The following is an 18,044-nucleotide window of genomic DNA, read 5'->3' on the forward strand; positions in this document are numbered from 1 at the left end:
TTACTCTGAATTCTTTTCCAGGTAGACTGCCTATTTCTTCTTCATTTGTTTGGTCTGGTGGGTTTTTACCTTGCTCCTTCATCTGCTGTGTATTTATCTGTCATTTTGCTTAACTTCCTGTGTTTGGGGTCTCCTTTTCACAGGCTGCAGGTTTGTAGTTCCTGTTCTTTTTGTGTCTGCCCCCAATGGGTGAGATTGGTTCAGTGGGTTGTGTAGGTTTCCTGGTGGAGAGGACTAGTGCCTGTGTCCCGGTGGATGAGGCTGGATCTTGTCTTTCTGGTGGGCAGGACCGTGTCTGGTGGTGTGTTTTTGGGTGTCTGTGGACTTATGATTTTAGGCAGCCTCTCTGTTAATGGGTGGGGTTGTGTTCCTTTGTTGCTAGTTGTGTGGCATGGGGTGTCCAGCACTGTAGCTTGCTGCTTGTTGAGTGGAGGTGGGTCTTAGCGTTGAGACGGAGATCTCTGGGAGACCTCTTGCTGACTAATAGTATGTGGGGCTGGGAGGTCTCCTGTGGTCCAATGTCCTGAACTCAGCTCTCCCACCTCAGAGGCTCAGGCCTGACACCTGGCTGGAGCACCATGACCCTGTCAGCCACACGGCTCAGAAGAAAAATAAAACAAACAAACAAAAAAGTTACTAAAATAAAAAATTTAAAAAATATTTTTAAAATAAAAATGGAATTAAAAAAGAAGAGAGCAACCAAACCAATAAACAAATCCGCCAATGATAACAAGCATTAAAAACTAAACTAAGGTAAACATAAAGATCAGAAACTAGTCTGTCGCATACAGCAAACCCCCCAAATCTATAGTTGCTCCCAAAGTCCACTGCCTCAATTTTGGGATGATTCGTTGTCTATTCAGGAATTCCACAGATGCTGGGTGCATTAAGTTGATTGTGGAGATTTATTCCTCTGCTCCTGAGGCTGCTGGGAGAGATTTCCCTTTCTCTTCTTTGTTCACACAGCTCCTGGGGTTCAGCTTTGGATTTGGCCCCACCTCTGCGTGTAGGTCACCTGAGGGCGTCTGTTCCTGCCCAGACAGGACCGGGTTAAAGGAGTGCCTGATTAGGGGGCTCTGGCTCATTCAGCCGGAGCAAGGGAGGGGTACAGAATGAGGGGCGAGCCTGCAGTGGCAGAGGTCCACGTGATGTTGCAACAGCCTGGGGCGTGCTGTGCGTTCTCCCAGGGAAGTTGTCCCTGGATCACGGGACCCTGGCAGTGGTGGGCTGCACTGGCTCCTGGGAGGGGAGGTGTGGAGAGTGACCTGTGCATGCCCACAGGATTCTTGGTGGCTACAGCAACCGCATTAGTGTTTCATGCCTATCTCTGGTGTCTGTACTGATAGCTGTGGCTTGCGCCTGTCTTTGAAGCTCATTTAGGCGGTGCTCTGAATCTCCTCTCCTCATGCACCCCAAAACAATGGTCTCTTGCCTCTGCGGCAGGTCCAGACTTTTTCCCAGACTCCCTCCTGCTTAGCTGTGGTGCACTAGCCCCCTTCAGGCTGTGTTCACGCAGCCAACCCCAGTCCTCTCCCTGGGATCTTACCTCCAAAGCCTGAGCCTCTGCTCCCAGTCCCTGCCTGCCCTGGTGGGTGAGCAGACAAGCCTCTTGGGGTGGTGAGTGCTGGTCGGCACTGATCCTCTGTGCAAGAATCTCTCTGCTTTGCCCTCTGCACCTGCTGCTGCCCTCTCCTCCGTGCCTCCCATGCTTCCCCCCGCTGCCCACTCCCTGTCTCTGCCCGCGAAGGGGCTTCCTAGTGTGTGGAAACCTTTCCTCCTTCACAGCTCCCTCCCAGAGGTGCAGGTCCTGTCCCTGTTCTTTTGTCTGTTTTTCCTTTCTCCTTTTGCTCTACCCAGGTATGTGGGGAGTTTCTTGCCTTTTGGGAGGTCTGAGGTCTTCTGCCAGCATTCTGTAGGTGTTCTGTAGGAGCTGTTCCACGTGTAGATTTATTTCTGATATATTTGTGGGGAAGAAGGTGATGTCCACGTCTTACTCCTCTGGCATCTTGAAGGTCCTCTTAATGTATTGTTGAATTCAGTTTGCTAGTATTTTGTTGAGGATTTTTGCATCTATGTGCATCGGGGATATTGGCCTATAATTTGTGTGTGTGTGTGTGGGGGGGAGAGTATGTGTGTGGCATCCTTGTTTGATTTTGGTATCAGGGTAATTCTGACCTTGTAAAATGAGGGCAAGTCATTTTTAAAAAGTCATTTTAAAACCTTGTTTGGAAGTGTTCCCTCTTCGGTTTTTGGGGGAAGAGGTTGTGAAGAATTGATACTAATTCTTTAACTATTCAGTAGAATTTACCTGTGTGGCTGCCTGGTCTTGGATTTTTGTTTGTTGGGAGGTTTTTGATGATTGATTCAGTCTCCTTACTGGTAATTGGTGTGTTCAGATTTTCTATTTCTTTGTAGAAGTTGCAAATGTATTTAATACAGCTAACCTACTGTACACTGTAGCTTGGCCTAGCCTACCTTAAACATGCTCACAGCACTTACATTAGCCTACAGTTGGGCAAAATCATCTAACCCACAGTCTGTTTTAAAAGAAAGTGTAGTTTATTGAGATTCTACTGAAAGTGAAAAACAGAATGGTTGTTAAGTGCACTGGTTGTTTACCCTGTGTGTTTACATGGCCGACTGGGAGCTGTGGCTTGCTGCTGCTGTCCAGCACCACAAGACAGAATCATACAGAAGAGTTACATTCAGAAGTACAGTTTCTACTACATGCATGTCACTTTTGCACCATCAGAATTCAGGGACTATCTGTACATCTAGAAATTTATTGATTTCTTCTAAGTTGTTGGTGTATACTTGTTTATAGTAGTCTCCTTGATCTTTTGTATTTCTGTGGTGATCAGCTGTAATGTCTCCTCTTTGATTTCTGATTTTGAGTCCTCTCTTTTTTCCTTGGTGATACTAGCTAAAGGTTTGTTGATTTTGTTTCTTTTCTAAAAAAAACAAGTGACTTAGTTTCATTGATCATTTTTAGTCTCTTATTTCATTTTTCTCTCTGTGTACTAACACCGGACATTATTTCTTCCTCTCTTTTGAGTTCTTGAGGTGTAAAGTGAGGTGGTTTATTTGAGATGTTTCTTGCTTCTCGACGTAGGCATTTATCATTATGAAATTCCCTCTTCCAACGACTTTTGCTTCCCTCTTTGAACTTTTCCCATAAGTTTTGTTATGTTGTATTTTCACTTGCCTCGAGGTATATTTTGATGTTTTTTGCCCCACTGATTGGTCAGTAACATGTTGTGTAATCTCCACATATTTGTGACTTTTCAGTCGTATTCTCCTAATTGATTTCTAGTTTCATACTGTTATGGATGGAAAATATGCTTGACGTGACTTCCCCTTTCTTAAATTTCGTAAGACTTGCTTTAACATATGACCTATTGTGAATTCTGTTGCTTTTTTAGATAGTATGTTCTGTACACGTCTGTTCAGGTCACTGATGTACTTAATACCAGACTTAACTAATGTCATTTAAGGCTGCTATTTCCTTACTGATTCTCTGGGATGATCTATCCACTGATGAACATCCCTACTTTGATTGTATTGCTGTCTCTTTCTCCCCTTAGGTCTGTTAATATCTGCTTTATATAATTAGGTGCTCGTCTTTTGGTTGCATAAATATTTACAAATGTTTAATTCTCTTGTTGGATTGACCCTTTTATCATTATATAATGACCTTCTCGATTCCTTAGTACCGTCATTGTCTAGAAGTCTATTTTGTTTGATCTAAGTACAACTACTCCAGCTTTCTTTTGGTTTCCATTTGCATGGATAATCTTTTTCCGTCCCTTCACTTACATTCTGCATGTGCCCTTATATCTGAAGTGAGTCTCTTTTATCTGAAGTGAGTCTCTTTTAGACAGGATAGAGATGTGCCTTGTTTTTTATAATCCATTCAGCCACTCTCTGTCTTTGGATGGGAGCATTTAATCCATTTACATTTGAGTAAAGCTTTACATTTTTGCACCACACCCCATGTCTTGTGTTTTTGATGTCACCATTTACCTTGTTTATCTATCCTGTGTATCCATTAACAAATTACTGTAATTACAGTTTTTACCTTTTCTGCCTTTTAACCTTCATACTAGATGTCTAAATCGTTAACCAATCACCTTTATACATCATTAGAGTATTCTGAATTTTACTATATATTTACCAGTGAAATTTATAATGTATTTACCAGCGAAATTTATACTGTCATATGTTTGGTTACTAATTAGAGCCCTTTACTATCAGTAAAGAAGTCCTTTTACCATTTCTAGTAAGGCTGCTGTAGTGGTGATGAACTCCTTCAGCTTTTGCTTGTTAGGAAAACTCTTTATCTGTCCTTCAGATCTGAAGGAAAACTTTTGTGGGTAGAGTATTCTTGACTGGCAGTGTTTTTGTCCTTTCAGCACTTTGAATATATCATACTACTCCCTTCTGGCCTGCAGTGTTTCACCTGAGAAAACCGCTAATAGTCTTGTAGGGGTTCCCTTGTACAAAACGGGTTGTTTTTCTCTTCAAGAGTCTCTAATTGTAAAGTGTCTTGATATGACTGTCTTTGGTTTATCTTATTGAAACTCCCAGGGCTTCCTGGATCTGAATGACTGTTTCCTTTCCCAGGTTAGGGTCGTTGTCAGCCATTATTTCTTCAGATAAATTTTCTGCCCCTTTCTCTTCTTCTGGACTCCTATAATGCCAGTGTTGTCTGCTTGATATTATCCTATAAGTCCATTAAGCTATCTTTCCTCTTTTTCATTCTTTTTTCTTTTTGCTGCTCGGATAGGGTGAGTTCCACTGCCCCGTCTTTGAGTTCACAGATCCTATCCTCTATATCTAGTCTGTTGTTGAACTCTAGAGCACTTTTCAGTAGTTACTATATTCTTCAGCTCTGTGACTTCTCTTTGTGCTTTCTTATATTTTTCATTTCTTTGTTGAAAATTCTCACTTTGTTCATCCATTCTCCACGTGAGCTCTGTGAGCATCTTTATTAAGTAAATCACTTATCTCCGTGTCATGAAGGATTTTTCCCTGAGGTTTTATCTTGTTCTTCCATTTGGAACATATTCCTCTGTTTCTTTATTTTGCTCGACTCTTGTTGGTTTCTGTGCATTAGCTCAAAAGTACCACCTCTCCCAGTTTTGAAGGAGCGACCTCATGTAGGGGATGAAACTTAACCCTGCCCCAGCTCTTGGTTTTCTCTCAAACCTTCGTGATTGTTCAAGTAGCCTACTTGATTTTTAAAGGTTCCCTACTTTAGGGCATGCCATGATCAACCAACGTTCCAAAGGTGAGGATCTCCATAAACAGATTGAGGCTGACTGGAAGCCATACCCTTAGGCAAAAGTATGCAAATATACCTTTTTCAAGGGAAGACTGGCAGAGGGGTATTTCTATCTCTATACTGAGCCCTGGGGTGATAGTTAAGAACTGGTTTTTTTTCTTTGCTACCATCACATTGAACTTGTGAACACAAGCCCTGCTGGTCACTGAGCCCGGATAACAAGAACTATGGCCTCTGGTTGGCGGACCCAAGAGCCAGTGTGTCTGACATGTACACAAGGCTCCTTTCTTGGACACACTGATGACCTGAGGTCAGCGAGGGCGTAAAGATGGGCTATGCCTTTCTCCTCCGGCTAGGATTGTAATTGGCCCCTTCCTGTGTGTTTAATTTCAAGCCTGCCCCTTGGGTCACAGCTATGAAAATAAGCTGTGTTTCAGTCTGCTCTCTCCGTGCTGTGCCTTGGGTGGGGTAGCCAATTAAGAACTTGTTCTCCGTTTGTAACAGTCCTGCAGGGCCTGTGAGTGAAAGCCTCACTGGCCACCAGAACCTGGCAATATAGTGCTGTCCCCTGGTCAGCAGGTGCCAGTGAAATATCCAACCTCCTTTTTGAGAGGTGCTGACAAGCTGGGGCAAGGAAGGGTGCACAATGGTACCTGCTGGCCTCCTCTGTGAAGAGTATTTCACAGGCCCCTGGATGAGTGTTCTGCCCCTCAGGCTGAAGCTTTAGGATAAGGAAATAAGCCTCCTTCACAGAAAGACTGGGCACTTTTCACTTGGCTGCCTCTGCTCTGGGACCTGGCGAGGAGAACCTGTACCAGCCCTTGAAGAGCTATTTCTCACTTCACTATAGACTTGTGGGTCTTGTGGATGAAGCCTCGGTGGCTTGGGGCTCATCTCTCAGGTGTAGATCTTAAATGTTGGGGCAACCAATGTGGGGTTCAAACCCTTCCCTCTTTAGGGAAAAGCTCAAGGTTACGAGTTCCCTCTTGAGTAGGAGTTGCCGTGCTGTGCGTGGGGTTTAGGGCCTCTCCTACGTGCTTCGACATTTTTTCCCCTCCAGTGTGTCAATTTTTCTGTATGTAGATTCAGGGTTCTGTGAGAGCAGGTGAGCTTAGGATCCTCCTATGACCATCTCGAACTGGAATTTCCCCTCTGTTCCCTCCTCTGTGAAATGCAGGTATGGCGATGTTTACCTCAATAAAAAAACTAGGTGATTGTATCGAAATAGGGCTGTGCTGAGGAATAAATGGGATACAGCACACGTTAAAACAAACATTCAGCACATCACTGGGCTCGCGTTAAGCACTCAGTAGAACAAACCATTATCTTACCACCTGTTTTCATCATTGTGAGTTAGCTACTCTGTGTTTCTGGGTTGGTTTGCTCTCCTGTCATTATGTGGTGACGTCTCTCAAGGATTTACATGCTTATTGCATAAGCCACATGGACACCAGTCAACATTCACTCAGGCCGATTTCTTTTGAGGTTATTCCCTAGCTTTAGTTTTAGATTGTCTTAAGTTTGTTATTCTATTATGGTTTTCCCTTTTCTGCCAATGCAAGCTAAGAAGTCAAAATTTCCAAATTTTATTTCCTTACCTATCACATAAACCACTTTTTAAAGTGGAGTTAGTTACTAATGAATCCTGGTGGGTGTTTGCTCTATCTGGGCAGCCCACCCATTAGGATTTTTTAGTAGAATTTTATTACATAGAAACAACAATGTTACTTTGTCCAGCTACTCTGGCAAATGAAAATATCAAGTTGTCATCCCTTTACAAAACCACACACCTAAGTTTTCAAGTACAGTTACATAAACACCTATGGTTACAAGGTGTTTGTATGTTCTTAATTTTATCTTTAGACCCCAAGACTCCATGCAGAAAGCTGAAGAGGTTTTCATCATGCTAGAGGTTTTTTTGGAGTGAAGGTTTTCAAAACGACAGGTAAGCTGTTGGCTAGAAATAGCTTCTGAAGATATATCACATCTGTCCAAAAATGAAAATCATTTTTCATGCCCAGCATTTTCTAACTTTCACAGAACAATGGAGAAAGTGTTTTATTCTCATGCTGTGAAAGACAAGCCAGAACCAATGATGTGGAAAAATAATGATCTCCATTTCTCTACACTTACCCTAGCTTTTTATTCAAGCAGCACAAGTGCCCAACACGCTGCTTTTAGGGGGTTATATTTTTCTGACTTTTGAACCAATGTGCAAAAGGGAAACAAGGTTATTCAAAGGCAAAAGCAGAAGAACAAATACTGATGAAGCCTTGATACAGGAAATAGGAAGGGAGTGATATCTGCCAGTTTTCTGTGGACTTATGCCTCTTTCCCTGAACGAGTGGGTGCAGGGGGCCAGGTTTTTGCTTTACTGTCTGGCATTATCAATCCTTTGTGGACAGTACTAACCAAACAGTCCTTGAGATTCCTTTACTATTTCTGTATTTCAGCTGATGTTGGGACAACCACCATGGCAGCACCAAACGTTTGCTTAGTCATTACATGTTCACTCATTCAACAAATTAATGACACAATTGTTGAAATAAGGAGAGTACCAGGCGTAAGACTGGGGATAGAGTGGAGGAGACCATCACGTGCCCATGGCAGGATGGCGTTTTCTCTTCCCTTTGTTACTTGTTTCCCTTCCTCTCCTTATTCTATTGGGAATGGAAAATTTTAGCATAATAACCCATGGCAGTTATGTAAATTGGTTCAGCCATTATGGAAAACAGTAAGGTGGTCCCTCAAATAATTAAAAATAGAATGATCTAGCAATCCCACTCCTGGGTATGTATCTGAAGGAAGTGAAATCACTGTCTTGAAGCAGTTATCTGCACCCCCATGTGTACTGCAGCATTATTTACAGTAGCCAAGACATAGAAAAGACATAGAAAGGGTCCCGGACCAGATGAATGGATAAAGAGACAGTGGTATAAATAAATATACATAATGGAATATTGTTCAGCCATCAAAAGGAGGGGAAGATCCTACCTTTTGCAACAACATGGAAGGACCTCAAGACCATTTTACTAAATGAAATGAGAGCGATTATACAACATTTTTCATTCTCTAACTTATGTGTAGAATCTAAGAAGTCGAACTCACAGAAATAGTAAAATTGTGGTTGCCAGGGGCTGGGAAACGGGGAGATGCTGGTCAGAGGGTGCAGGCTGTCAGTTCTACCCTGGGGATGTAATGTACAGCATGGTGACTATAGTTAATAATACTGTATTGTATACTTGAAAGCTACCCCAAGAATAAATGTTCTAACCACACACACACATGCACATGGTAACTAAGTGATGTATATGTTAACTATCCTTTATATTTTGCAATATATATGTGTATCAAATCATCATGCTGTATACTTTAAACCTACACAATGTTAATTTACAGCTCAATACAGCTGAGGGAAAAAAAGAATGACAGTGTCCACCCTCCCAGGAACAAGAACCACTGGGTGAATGAGTCCCTTTGCCAGGCCACAAGGAGCAGCAGTGGGGTGGCGGGGGAGAACAGCGCAGTGGAAAAGAAGAGTAGCATGCCAAGGGACAAAAGGACCAGCATATCTCACTGACTCGTTAAAGACTACATATGTAGAAAAGGCAAAGGCAAACAGTGATTTGCCGCACACCCTAGCATTTGTGTGTGTTTGTAATCAGCACGGAGCTGTGAGCGCAGAGCGCCTAGTACTCTGAGTTGTGTAAATCAACAAGGAGTACGATTATGCTGTCTTCCATAACGGGCTCCACCTGAAGGCCCTTCCAGACGTCTCACAGTGTTACGTATCATTTCCCTAATTTTTCCACGGAGATGAAAATTTGTTACCTCCTGAGCACACACAAAACAATGTGGAAATCGTAAGAATCATTAGGGCACTTCTATCTATTACCAAACCTTGAAGCCAGGCTAGATAGTATTAGGTTGCTACAATAGGAGACAACCCATCCTATGCTTGCATTTGGTTCTTTGGTAGTCCAGATTCAGATGCTTAATGCTCTTCCACTCTACAGCTATTCAAGGTCACCTCTTGTTCCAAGACAGCTGCTAGGGTGCCAGCCATCAGGGTCAGAAGTAGGAGGTTAAAGGGACAAATCTCCAAGGCATGTCAGCTCTTTTTGAAGAGCCATGTAAACTTCCCTACTCCCTTTTCACTACCATCTCATTAGCCAGGACTGATTTAAATGGCCACATCTTTTTTTTTTAACCTTTATAACTGCTTTACAATGGTGTGTTAGTTTCTGCTTTATAACAAAGTGAATCAGCTATATGTATACATATATGCCCATAGCTCTTCCCTCTCCCTCCCTTCTAGGTGGTCACAAAGCACCGAGCTGATCTCCCTGTGCTATGCGGCTGCTTCCCACTAGCTACCTGTTTTACATTTGGTAGTGTACATATGTCCATGCTACTCTCTCGCTTCGTCTCAGCTTACGCGTCCCCCTCCCTTGAGGGTGTCCTCAAGTCCATTCTCTACCTCTGCGTCTTTATTCCTGTCCTGCCCCGAGGTTCTTCAAACCATTTTTTCTTCTTTTTTTAGATTCCATATATATGTGTTAGCATACGGTATCTGTTTTTCTCTTTCGGACTTACTTCACTCTGTATGACAGTCTCTAGGTCCATCCACCTCACTACAAACAACGAACTCAATTTCACTTCTTTTAATGTAAATGGCCACATCTTGGTGTACTGCCGGCTGGGAAACGTGGTTTTTCAGTCGCTCACATTGCTACTCCAACTAAAACTGGAGTTCTGATACTAAGGGAAGAATATATATTGGGTAAACAACTCACGAGAAACTACGTATGTCCTAAGAGTTAAAGTTACCATTAACCATTTCACTAGGCGAATGATACATTCACTTGAGTATGCTCTAATGTACAATTGTGGAAAACTCTGGCTGTTAGAAAGGCAGGAGTGGGCTTCCCTGGTGGCACAGTGGTTAGAAATCCACTTGCCGACGCAGGGGACCACGGGTTCGAGCCCTGGGCTGGGAAGATCCCACATGCCGCAGAGCAACTAAGCCCGTGCGCCACAACTACCAAAGCCTGCGCGCCCCAACGGAGACCCAGTGCAGCCAAAAATAAATAAAAGGCAGGCAGGACTAATTTTCTTTCTCTTCCTCCAGTGCAAGCGTGTTCACATGCTCCTAAGCCGAGTTTCCTTATAAGAAAATTGCTAATTTTGAAGCAACTAAAAGAACAGGAATCATACAATTGGGTAGACTGTATGAGAAGGCAAGCGAGCATGGTCCCAGTTCAAGGTTCATACCTTTTCCTGTCCCCTTATTCTATTAATTAGCTCAAACGTCTACTGAGCACCTATTATGTCATAGGTCCTCTGGTAGTCATAAAGATGATGAAAAATCTCTACCATCCCAAAGCTCTCCATCTAGTGGGAAAAATGCCCGGTGCGCACGATGACCTCCTTTCCATAGGTCATGAAGGGAGAGAAGGGGCAAAGGATGAGCAGTCAGGCTTGTCTGCAGGAGAGAGAAGCCCTTCACGGAAGCGGTGACGTGGGGGAAAAGGCAGTTCAGGAAACTTCTAGACTGTCCAGGTGGGGGCGGTTGTATATTCCAGATAGAAAACAGCCCGAAAATTGTTTGAGACAGACAGACTGCAGGAGGTGATGGGGGAAAAGGACCGAGGCCGTGAGGCACAAGCACCCCCAGAGCTATGACATGTGTGACCACCTCTGTTTCCTACCCCGGCATCTCAACGCCACGCTGCTGCTACCTGCCCAAATTTCACTTGTCATCCGTCCTCCAACACTGCCTCTATCAGACTTAAGTAACCACCCAGGTGAAACGGTTAAGTCTCAGCCTTTACTCCCTGCCGTCCATCCCACCCACCCCCTTAGATCTCCTCCACCAGCCCAAGGAGTGGATTTTTGGAAATGTACATCTGCTGATGACACTCCTGTCTAGAGAAAACCAACACTTCAGTAGATACCCCCAAAGTTCAGACTCCTGGTGCAGCACTGAATTTCACTGTTCCCTCTGCCGTGGCCACAGACAAGCAAGACCCTGGCTCCTGTGCGATCCCAGCCACCGTCTCACCGCACAGAGGGCTGCGCTTGGGAGTGACACACATCACCTCCCAGGTTCCACTGGCCAGAAACCGTGCTTTTGGCCACACCAAACTGCAAGGGAGGCTGGAACTGCTCTTGTTTGTCTTATAGCTTTGTCCTTTTACCTGTCATGCTCTAAATTTTCTTTGACTATCTTATTAACAGATCACTTCCGTTTCATGGTTGCAGTAGCTTCTCAGTGTTCCTTACGAGCAATTTTAAATTCTAATCTCTGAAAGTTTTTTAATTGGAAAAAATGCTGTTTTAAAAATTCTTTTTCCATCGGGGTCCTTTCTTTGGAATGTTCATTTTAGCTTGTCTCTGGTGCTGTTGGTTTTCCTTAATGACTGCCAACACTTGCTTACTATGTATCAGATATTGATACTACTGACATAGAGGTACGCATTTCCCTACGGCAATCACATCGAGTATTTACGACACTTCTCTCAGGTAGGTCCTGTTACTTCCCCGTTATGCAAATGAGGAAACAGGCACGGAGTGTTAACTTGCCCAGCATCACACTCCAGATAATCCTACCGTATTGTATAAATGAGTGGTGCATTTTGGATATCTGTGCATGGTTAAAAGTGAAGTTGACAAATATTTTCTTTGCTTGTAGCAAAACAAACTCCTCAAACCTCTGACATTTCTCTAATTCATGGAGAAACTGAAGCCATCAGATGAGTGCAAACGTCCATCCCCTTTCTACAGGATCCTTCTAATAATCGTAACACTAAATTCCTTAAAACATGATCCACTGGTGGCTTCACTTGGTGGTGAGCATTAAATATTCCAATGTAAATTCAACAAATCTGCTCGGTACTGCCTGAGTAACCTAGTCTCTGAATTTAACGCACCAAAAAACTATTTTAATGGCCAGAATTAAAAACAGGACATTTCTATAGTCCTAAACCAGCAAGATGAAAATTTAGATCTGTTTGTTATAAACATATTCCTCTATTCCTAAACTGACATGATGGTTTTAGACCTTTAAAAGACCCTGAAAAGAAATACGTGGTGAAAATTTTGGAGATATGTTTGTTCTGGGAGATACTCAGCTCAATTTGACGGACAATTCCAGCCCTTCCGTCCTTCACAACAAATAACACAAATAGTAATTAATAAGCCTGATCTAACAGTGTGTCCTCATTTTCTGGCACAGAGAAGACCCTCAAGAAGCATATCTGACCGGTTCTGCCTCACCCTTCCCTGCCCAGGTGGGTGTCCGAGCCAGCCTGGATGAGGCTCTCAGTTCTCCCAAGACGGGGCTGGCTGATGGTGGCTTTGATCATTAGAGTATACGGCCCTGCTTTAATCAGCGACACAGAACACTGGCCCTGGGCCCTTGCCAGAGAAGTGAGCCTTTGAACTATGTGCTGCTCACCTTTTATTGAAGCCCTCGACAGAAATATTGAAGGGGGTTTAAAGGACCCAAGATCAATGCATTCCTGACTGTGACCCTTCCATGGATCAAAAGCTCTCAAGCCTCTCCCTACATGGATCAAAAGCTCTCAAGCCTCTCCCTAGAGAAACACACATCAAATGGTGGGTTTCACCATTTCAGCCTTTCAGAGGCCTGAGTACTCTCTCAAGCACGTACTAGAGAAGCCAGTCCACGATGACAAAAAGAGGCTTCCATTTTTGCCAGCTGTAATCCATGGGTAGTGCCGGCCAAGAGCACTGTTTTACATGAACCTGAACCCCGTCTGGCCTTTGCACAAAAGAGCTCTGTGACCTCACTCATACTGTGTGTGGGTGGGGAAAGGGCCAGGTGCTGGGCTGTGTTTTTGGCATCCTTGTCCTGGCAATTAAGGTAGACAGACGACCAACAAACTAATACACAGTTTTCCTTTTTGCTTTAGCTTTTAAGAACATCAGCTTAATGTAAGTATTCAGAGCCTTAAATTCCACCTACACTGATACTAATTTTTATTTATATCCCTACTGATCCACTGACAACTCCCCTTCCAGGCCACTCCGCATCCTTTGCAAAACAAAGCAGAATATATAGAGACAAACAACTAATATTTTCTGTGTCAGTATTTTAACTCCTCCATGAAACGCAAACTCTCCTTCTTTGGCTTCAGACAATTCACGAAGTTTACAACTTTAGGATTGAAGAGTATTTAATAAACACATACTCTTAATAGATTTCTGTATACGTGGCGGCCATCATGAGGGACGCCTCCGACGTCACACCCATCTTTGTAACACGTCCTCTTCTTCTGAATGTCTTATGCCCACGAGGCTCTATTGCTCAAACTCACTTTAAAGCACGTTTGTTTCAAAATCTGAAAACACGCTTACTGTACTGGGGAATGGTTTCTCTAGCTCTGGATATAATGATAAGGCCGGGAGACCAGAGTGCGATGTTTCTACCGGCACAATCAACACAGGAGGGAGAGGCAGGTGGACCTGGGATCAGTCCTGGCTCAGTCCCCCACCATCTGTGTCCTCTCCAGAAAGTTACGGAGTCCCTCGCTAAGGCTCAGCTGTCTTATACAGAACATAGGGATAAAGAGAGTATCCAACTCTCAGATTCACTGTGCGGGTTACATACCACATCTTATGTAAAGTCCGTGGAGTATCCTAAACACTAAATAAATATACCCTCCCTGCACCTTCCCAGCCCCTCATCACACCAGCAATATTTACAGGTGATGTAGAGGAGGGGGAGAGCTTTCAGTCTTATTCACACCAAAAATTGCATTCCAGTAGTCAAAAGTGACCATATAACCTACATATGTATATAAAAAATGGAATATATATATACACAGCCATAAAAAAGAAATGAAATAATGCCATCTGCAGCAACATGGATGGACCTAGAGATTGTCATACTGAGTGAAGTAAGACAGAAAGACAAATACCATATGATAGCACTTATATGTGGAATCTAAAACAGGACACAATTAGACTTATCTACAAAACAGAAACAAACAGACTCACAGACATAGAGAGCAGACTTGTAGTTGACAAGGGGTTGGGGAGGGATGGATTGGGAGTTTAGGGTTAGCAGGTGCAAATTATTATATATAGGATGGATAAACAACAAGGTCCTAGTGTACAGCACAGGGAACTAGATTCACTCTCCTGAGAGAAACCGTAATGGAAAAGAATATGAAAAAGAATGTGTATATAACTGACTCGCTTTGCTGTACAGCAGAAATTAATACAACACTGTAAATCAACTATATTTCAAGAAAATAAATCTAAGCAAATAAGTGAGCCACATGATCTGAGAATAAAACAGAAAAGAATAACTGAAAGCCCTGTGTGAAAATCTGGAAGTATGTTCCATAAAATCACTGCTTCCTTTCCTAGCTCCTCCCTCCCATGGGAAGTGGGATAAAGAAAGTGGACAAAGGTAGGAACTTAGGGTGGGGACAGTGCCTGTTTTGTTCCCAAGTGTGAAGGTCAGCATCTTCTCATATGGATTCGGTGCTTCATAAATATTTGATATAGACAACTGAATAGTGAGGAAGAACATAGAATATCCAGTCCTAGAATGTTTCTATTTTCCTTGGAGTTCAGGGATGAAAATAACGATTTCTAACAGAAAGAAGTCTTTAAGTTTCCACCACAGAAAAGGGTGCTTGATCTTATTCATTTTCCTCAAGTACATGCAAAAAGCATCAGTGAACTGCCTCAGGAACCCCAGTGTAACAGGTTATAAATCCAGCATACAGAGCCCTGCTAAAGCTGATGCCTCTTCCAGTAGGAGGCCCCGTCCTCTTCTGACCCAGCCCGAATTTAACTAAAAGGTGCAAAGGCTGAGACCTGAGACAAAGTAGTTCACCTGCATGATACCGGAACAAATTAGTTGATTTACAGTTTCATGTAAGTTTCACAAAAGACCCTGAACAGCCAAAGCAATCTTGAGAAAGAAAAACAGAGCTGGAGGAATCAGGCACCCTGACTTCAGACTGTACTACAAAGCTACAGTATAGTACTGGCACAAAAACAGAAATATAGATCAGTGGGACAGGATAGAAAGCCCAGAAATAAACCCACTCACCTATGGTCGATTAATCTGTGACAAAGGAGGCAAGAATATACAATGGAGAAAAGACAGTCTCTTCAATAAGTGGTGCTGGGAAAATTGGACAGCTACGTGTAAAAGAATGAAATTAGGGCTTCCCTGGTGGCGCAGTGGTTGAGAGTCCGCCTGCCGATGCAGGGGACGCGGGTTCGTGCCCTGGTCCGGGAGGATCCCACGTGCCGCGGAGCGGCTGCGCCCTTGAGCCACGGCCGCTGAGCCTGCGCGTCCGGAGCCTGTGCCCCACAACGGGAGAGGCCACAACAGTGAGAGGCCCGCGTATCGAAAAAAAAAAAAAGAATGAAATTAGGACATTCTCTAACCCTGTACACCAAAATAAAATGGATTAAAGACCTAAATGTAAGACTGGATACTCTAAAACCCCTAGAGGAAAACATAGGCAAGACACTCTTTGACATAAATCATAGCAATATCTTTTGGATTTGTCTCCTAGAGTAATGGAAATAAAAACAAAAATAAACAAATGGGGCCTGATTTTTTTTTTTGCAGTACACGGGCCCTCTCACTGTCGCGGCCTCTCCCGCTGCGGAGCACAGGCTCCGGACGCGCAGGCTCAGCGTCCATGGCTCACGCGCCCAGCCGCTCCGCGGCATGTGGGATCTTCCCGGACTGGGGCACGAACCCGTGTCCCCCGCATCGGCAGGCGGACTCTCAACCACTGCGCCACCAGGGAATCCCATGCGACCTAATTTTGCTAGTTCCTACTGTTTGCTCTCCTGATGGGCAAAACAATACACTATGAAATCTACTTAAAGCATAATGTGTACACAAGAAAGTTAGGTTAATGGGAGTCAATTGAAAATGCTCTGCCAGACGAGCTAATGATTCAGTTTGCTTTTCAAAACAGACTAGCACCGAGCATCAATCTTATCACTCTCTTTAAGCACAGTCTGGACACCCAGCATCACTCACCTGCCACTGGTTAGACTGCGAAGTTTTGGGAGAAAATATCAGAGCATTTTGTTTCGATGGCTAGAATCTGAAAAGCAATGGCTACTGTGGTAACCCAAAACACAGTGCAGCTCTGAATATGAAGAGGGATGATGGAAACAATAGAGGGAACGGTGAAGAATGGCTTGGACAGGTGGTGCTCTATGGTTTATCGTGTCTTAGGTTGGGTTCCATGGAGACAGACTCAGAGATGGAGATTTGAGAGCAGGATGCAGGGGCGGGTACACTGGGGAGAACCGTCACTAAAGTAGCCATGGAAGAAGGATGGGGTGGAGGAAAATGCTGAGCTCTGGAGCTCAGACAGCCCTTCAGAATCGTCCCAGATTGAGGCAAGGGGGTTGAGCCTTTGTAGTGCCATCACTGACTAGTCCTTGGATGGGGGCTGCCCCGGGGAAGAAGCTTAACCTTGAGTGAGGCAGCTCCTTTTAACCAAATGCCCCAGCAGGGATGCAGCTGAGAGCCATCAGCTGCCAACACGCCCAGCAGGGGGTGCAATAAATACTTCGGTCCTAAATGGGTATCTGGATGGCCAATTACAGCAGCCACTGAGACTGGCAGGTTTAAATAACAATATATTGGGCTGGTCAAAAACACTGTTTGGGTTTTTCCGTATGATCTTAGGGAAAAAACCCGAACGGAGTTTTTGGCCAACGCTATATTTATGTGAGCGTAACTGACTCATGATTTGCACAGAAAGGACATTTAGTAAATATCTGTTGAATGGGTGAATGAGTAGTTATCATGAGGGAAGAATGATAAGCACTGGATTTAAACTTCATCAGAAGGGATGTAAAATGAGGCTACGGGGAAATACAGAATCCACTCAGAAACCAGGAAAAGCTCCAGCTCAGATATCTGTAATGTGCTTTGCCGTTTGACTGAATTATTAAAATTATTCAGATTCTGCGTTTAGTAAGCCTTGGGGAGAAGGTAGAGAGAAACGTTCCAAAAGGGAACTTGGGGAATCAAGTTACAACAAGTGAGGGTACCCCTCCCCCCTTTCACTGTAAAATAGCTATTATTCCACTACATAAGAGTTTGACAGAAAATTTCACATCTTTAAAAAACAAATAAATTAGTCTTGTTTGAAGCAGCAGAGAGAAATGAAAAGCATCACTGATCACCTCCTTCCAAAATTAATGACTTCCTGCTTGGAGCCCTTTCAACTAACGCAATCCTCATCTAAAGCTCTTTGTGAAGGTCATTTCTGAGCACAGCCTATGCTGCTGTCTAATGGCCCAAGCACCCTTTTCTCTTGAGTGTTTAGACCTGCTCACCTTGCAGCCAGCAATTTAATCACAAAGACACTTTCCCAACATTATGCATTCCTACATTACATGATGTCCTTTACTCAACATCCACATTAAAAAAAAAAAAAAGATATATACTGGGCTTCCCTGGTGGCGCAGTGGTTGAGAGTCCGCCAGCCACGGCCGCTGAGCCTGCGCGTCCGGAGCCTGTGCTCCGCAAAGGGAGAGGCCCGCGTACCGCAAAAAAAAAAAAAAAAGATATATAAATTAGATGTTGCAATGAATCCGTTTGATCCCGTGACTTCTACGGTGATTTCAAAAACCCTTCACCTTTTTTTTTCAGTTGCTTTCAAACTAGGTTTTCTTAGCCCATAAGCATTTCTGCCCCCCAAGATTTATCTGATTACAGACTTAAAGATACTTA

Source organism: Phocoena phocoena, chromosome 13 (genome assembly GCF_963924675.1).
Source record: "Phocoena phocoena chromosome 13, mPhoPho1.1, whole genome shotgun sequence".
NCBI lineage: Eukaryota > Metazoa > Chordata > Mammalia > Artiodactyla > Phocoenidae > Phocoena > Phocoena phocoena.